This window comes from Dasypus novemcinctus, chromosome 19, assembly GCF_030445035.2.
Source record: "Dasypus novemcinctus isolate mDasNov1 chromosome 19, mDasNov1.1.hap2, whole genome shotgun sequence".
NCBI classification, from domain to species: Eukaryota; Metazoa; Chordata; class Mammalia; order Cingulata; family Dasypodidae; genus Dasypus; species Dasypus novemcinctus.
Window position 1 is genome coordinate 57,676,418 of NC_080691.1, and position 5,028 is coordinate 57,681,445.

General features: G+C 38.8%; 1 pseudogene; it reads left to right on the forward strand.

The window, feature by feature from the left end:
* The first annotated feature begins 628 nt into the window (after positions 1 to 628).
* LOC101430881 (lactoylglutathione lyase-like) lies at positions 629 to 4,149 on the forward strand (annotated as a pseudogene).
* The last annotated feature ends 879 nt before the right edge of the window (positions 4,150 to 5,028 follow it).

Genomic DNA, 5,028 nt, shown 5'->3' on the forward strand with positions numbered 1-5,028 from the left:
GACATTCTATCTGAATTCATGTATTCAAGATATCCTGCTACTTATCTCTATTTAAAATAGCAGCCTAATATCCACTTGGTAATTAGAATCAACCACTCAAGGCAGTACAGTAGTTCCTTCTTTTGATGTTGATTTGAAAAATTTAGGAGTCAAAGGGTAACAGGTAACAGTCTTAATTTCAAGTTCAGTGGAATTATTTTATATTTCTTGGGAGAAATATCCTTCCCTTTGGGACTAAGAAGTCTAGATGAGCAGAGCCTAAGGTAACAAGGACAAGAGACAAACTTCTCACTAGTAGAGATTTAGTGACAATTGTTAGCAGTCTATCTCCTATTTTCACACTTAGGTTCATGGGACTGTGAGTTCTGGCTCTGGGAGAAACAAGATAATATATTGGATGATAATTTAGAGTTTGTGATACAAATATATCTTAGAGGAAAATTTTGGCCAAACCCTGAAATATATTTTCACTCATCTGGTCTTACAATTGTTTCTTCAAAATGTAATTCCACTGATGTAACAATCTAGCAGCTCCACAATGATGGAGAACATTGTAAGAAAAGTGAATTCCAGGAGTATGAGCCCCTTGCCCTTATGAAGTGGTTTCCGTAAGCAGAAGCAATGCTGCATGACATTTTATGATGTGGAATACAACATATTTAAGTCCGTGGATCGTAGTTCGCAGAAGAATTCCATGCTGGGATGGAAACTTTGTAATCAGAGTAAGTTTATATTCCAGTAAGAACAGAGGGCTTCCTTTTAAATGATGGGAATTATTTCATTGATTTTTGTGCCTTACCTAAAGAATCCAGGTGTTACTAGAGCCCTCAGGAGCACCCCTATTTGAGGCTTTGTTTGTCATTAAAAAATGTTACATTAAAAAATATAAGAAGTTCTTATATATCCCCACCCCCACACACACCACTCCTCCCACATTAACAACCTCCCCCATCAAGCAGTACTTAGCTCTTCCTAAGAGCCAGGCACTGCCAGGAATTCTGGAACACAGGGAACTACCAGGCAAATGTCTTGAACTGGAGCTGCTCTGTCATGGACAAATAGGCAGATATATGATTATCAGCAGGGAAGAACAGATAAATTCTGCTAGGCTCTTCAGAGACACAGTGCATCCTGCATTCACTGGCTTTTTGGGAGTGGCTACTTCTGCAGGGGGAGGAAGATCTCATGCTTCAGTAGAGCTAGTAATACATCTCGTGAGGGACAGAGGTGAGCATCTTTCCATCTCAGACCTCAATTCATCCTCAATTGCTCTGTGCTCACGTGTACTGAGAGAGGAAGGCTGGACCCAGCACTGGACAATTGGGAATAAGATTCAGGCACCTCACAGGACAACTCAGCACCTGGAAATGGGATGGAAGCATCTAGATATGCCTACTAGTTGTATCTGATGGGTAATTGGGTTTCAGATGTACTGATGCAACCCCAAACCCGAAATGGGAATTGGGTTTGCAGAGCATAGCTTTGCAGCTCAAGTTCCTCTGCCATGCAACTAGGCTCACATTTCACTTAGACCAGGCTTTCTGAGCATGAGCCCAGGCAAGGCATAACTGATCTTTTCCCCCTTGGCTGAAATCTATGGTTTTAGTGCAACTAAACCACACAGAATTCCAATTTTCTGCCTTGGATTTTGCAGGGGTTTCTGTGAGAAATAAAAGCCCACAGGTATGATAGGAAGGAAGGAATGGAGGGAGGGAGGAAGGGAGGAAGGAATGGAAGAAGGAAGGAAGGAAGAACTCTTTTTATTAATTCTAAGGGTTTATGCTGTAATTCACAGATAGAGGGCTGTCAAAGTGTCCACATGGCATCTGTAGTTGCCAGTGACTCTTATACTATATTGAACTTGCTGGATCATATGGCATGAGTGGTACAGCACCTTGCATGGCAGTCTATACCTTTTGCAGAGCTATCCTTTGGAGTCCACACTGAAAAGTGGCAGAGTTTGGGGAACTCAGCAAAAAGGACAGAGGAACAAATTTAAATGTGAAATATGTTGTCTCCCCAATCCAAAGTGGTATACTTTGATTTCTCCTTCTATTTCGATTGTGGGACCAGCCAAATACTTCATCTGATTCTTTCTCGTTTTTGTTGCTGTTTGGGTTTTTTTCTGATTTTTTTGTTCTTCTTCTTTATTTTCTTTTAAATGCTACATTTTAAAAATACGAGGTCCCTGTCTACTCCACAACACCTCACCTCACTCCACCCATAACAACAATCTCCTCCATCATCATGGGACATTCACTGCACTTGGTGAATACATCTCTGAGCACTGCTGCACCACATGGTCAATTGTCCACATTATAGTTTACACTCTCCCCCAGTCCACCCAGTGGGCCATGGGAGGACATACAATGGCCAGTAACTGTCTTGCAGTACCACCCAGGATAACTCCATTCCTGAAAATGCCCCCACATCACATCTCTTCTTCCCTCTCCCTACCATCAGCAGCTACCATGGCCACCTTCTCCACATCAATGCCACAATTTCTTCCACTACTAATCACAATAGTTCCACGGCAGAACACCATTAAATCCACTGTGATTCATACTCTGTTCCTCCATCATGTGGACCCTGGAATGGTTATGCCCTGTCACCCTCGACATCAAGAGGGGGCTTAGATTCCACATGAATGCTGGATACAATTCTTCTGCTTGCAGTTGTAGGCACTCTTGGCTCTCTGGTGTGGTGGTTGACCTTCTTCACCTCTCTGTTAGCTGGCCAGGGTAAGTCCAATAAACCAGAGGGTAGGAGTTGCAAGTCTGCTGAGCCTCAGGATCCGGCTATCACATGGACAGTCTAAAGATTCAGGTCTCCTGAGTATACACCAACCCCAGTGCCAACCACAGGTCCAATAAAAGTAACAGAAGAGCAAGTGAAGAAAGGTCATATCTGACTCCTATAGGATGGTTGAGAGACAATTAAGAGTTGATGGAGATGAATGATCGATCATGGAGAAAGCACTGTGAGATGAATGAGTGGGTAAATGCTATGTTGAAATCAATGATAGGTGATGATTTAACAGAAGATTAAGAGCTGAATGTCTAGATTAAGAGAGATTATTTATAGATAATTTGGATATGGCTGTAAGGTAACTGATATCTTAGATATGGCTTGAGAATAGCTATAAAAATTTAGGAAATACAAATGTAAAATATTTGTTTCCATTGATTCTGTTTTTCTTTTTTCCTGGAAGTGGTCAGAGTAAAAGAAACATGCTTATTGCATAAGCAAGTGTGATTTTAATTACAATGGTTTGATAGAAGTATGTTTTTAATACAGAAACCATATATAATTTTTAAGGGATAGTACTAATATATTGGAATTACTAGGCAATCAATAGTCATGTTCACAGGAAATAGTTTACTTGATGAAAAGTACTACACCAAAGACCAAATCGACCTAATTTAAGAGTGAAATTATTTATATTTATTTATATTAGTATTTATTTATATTTATTTTTAACCTGCTATTGTGATGCTTGTAAATTTCTCTTGTGTGTAAAATAATGAACCAGTTGTACCAAATTTTCTAATGCCTGTTTAAAAGTTTGGTGATCCAGGTGTCAGGAGGGGTTGCTCCTGGATTCCTGCAGAGCATCCTTCCAAATCCAGCACTGCAATTATCGCAGATATGCAGCCCACAGCCAGCGACCTTGCTGATCAGGCTGCCCTCAGTTGATCCTCCAATGTAGACCCCAGGACCAAGGATTTCCCGCTGCAGCAGACCATACTATGAAATTAAAGATTCTAAGAAGTCTTTGAATTTTTATGCTAGAATTCTTGGAATGACACTAATAGAAAAATTGTATTTTCTCACTCTGAAATTTTCACTCCATTTCTTAGTTTATGAGGATAAAAATGGCATCCCCAAAGATTAAAATTAAGGAGTAGCATGGGTACTCTCAGAAAAGCTACTCTAGAGGTGGCACACAATTTAGACCCTCAGGGATTTGGTCATATTGTCATTGTTGTTCTTGATGTACATGGTGTTTGTAAAAGATTTGAAGAACTGGAAGTCAAATTCATGAAGAAACCAGGTAATGGTAAAATGAAAGGCCTGGCATTTAATAAAGATCTTGATGGCCATTGGGTTGAAATTTTGAGTCCTAACAAAATGGTAACTATTACTTAGTTCTGTGAGAAAACTTCGTTGTGATTTCAATGAATACACTGTAGAGGAAAAAATCAGAAGCAATTTCATTCAGGATATTCATGTAACAAAAGCATTTAGCACTGATGGTGCCCCATTCAAATTATTCTTAAATCCATTCATTTCTCCATTTCCCGTAACTGTTCAGTCATTCTGATTTTAAAGCAGTGCTTTATCTTATGCTCTTGAATGTGATTCTGTAACTTTACTTTTTAAAGTAATAATTAGAACAATTCCCTTCAGAGCGTCCTTTGGCCTTCATCTGTCTTCTAAATATGACATCTTCTCAAGCCTTCCTTTGAATCATCATTTTCAAAAATCATTGAATGTGTTTTTGTGTGTGTGTGGATATTTTTTTGGGTTTCATTCCTCATTAATAACTTTTCCCAATCGGAAGTAAGGAACACAGAAAAATGAAACCTCAGGTATACTCCAAACACTATAAAGTAATTTATAAAAGGAAAGAGAAAGTACTCTTGGAAGCAATTCAGTATCATGCTGACAAGGATGCTGATAAAAAACATATTGCTTTTTATTTATAAAGTACTTTCAAAGTTCAAGGACTAACTTCATTTGTTTTAGAATGGGAATGAGGAGGAAGAGAATATTATTTACTGGATACCCAGACACTGGACTAGGTTGTCACATATTTTATCTCGTTTCATCATCACAGCTATCATATGCGAAAAGCTATACATACATAACTTTAGCAAATTGAAGGTAATATAAATAGGCTCAAAATCTCGTCATCATGTTTAGTAATTATTTTGTATCTCAAATATTAGTACTTCACAATACCCCCTTTTCTAATCTCCTGTAAAAACCCTTGGCAATTGTGTAAACCTATAAGGCATATAAATG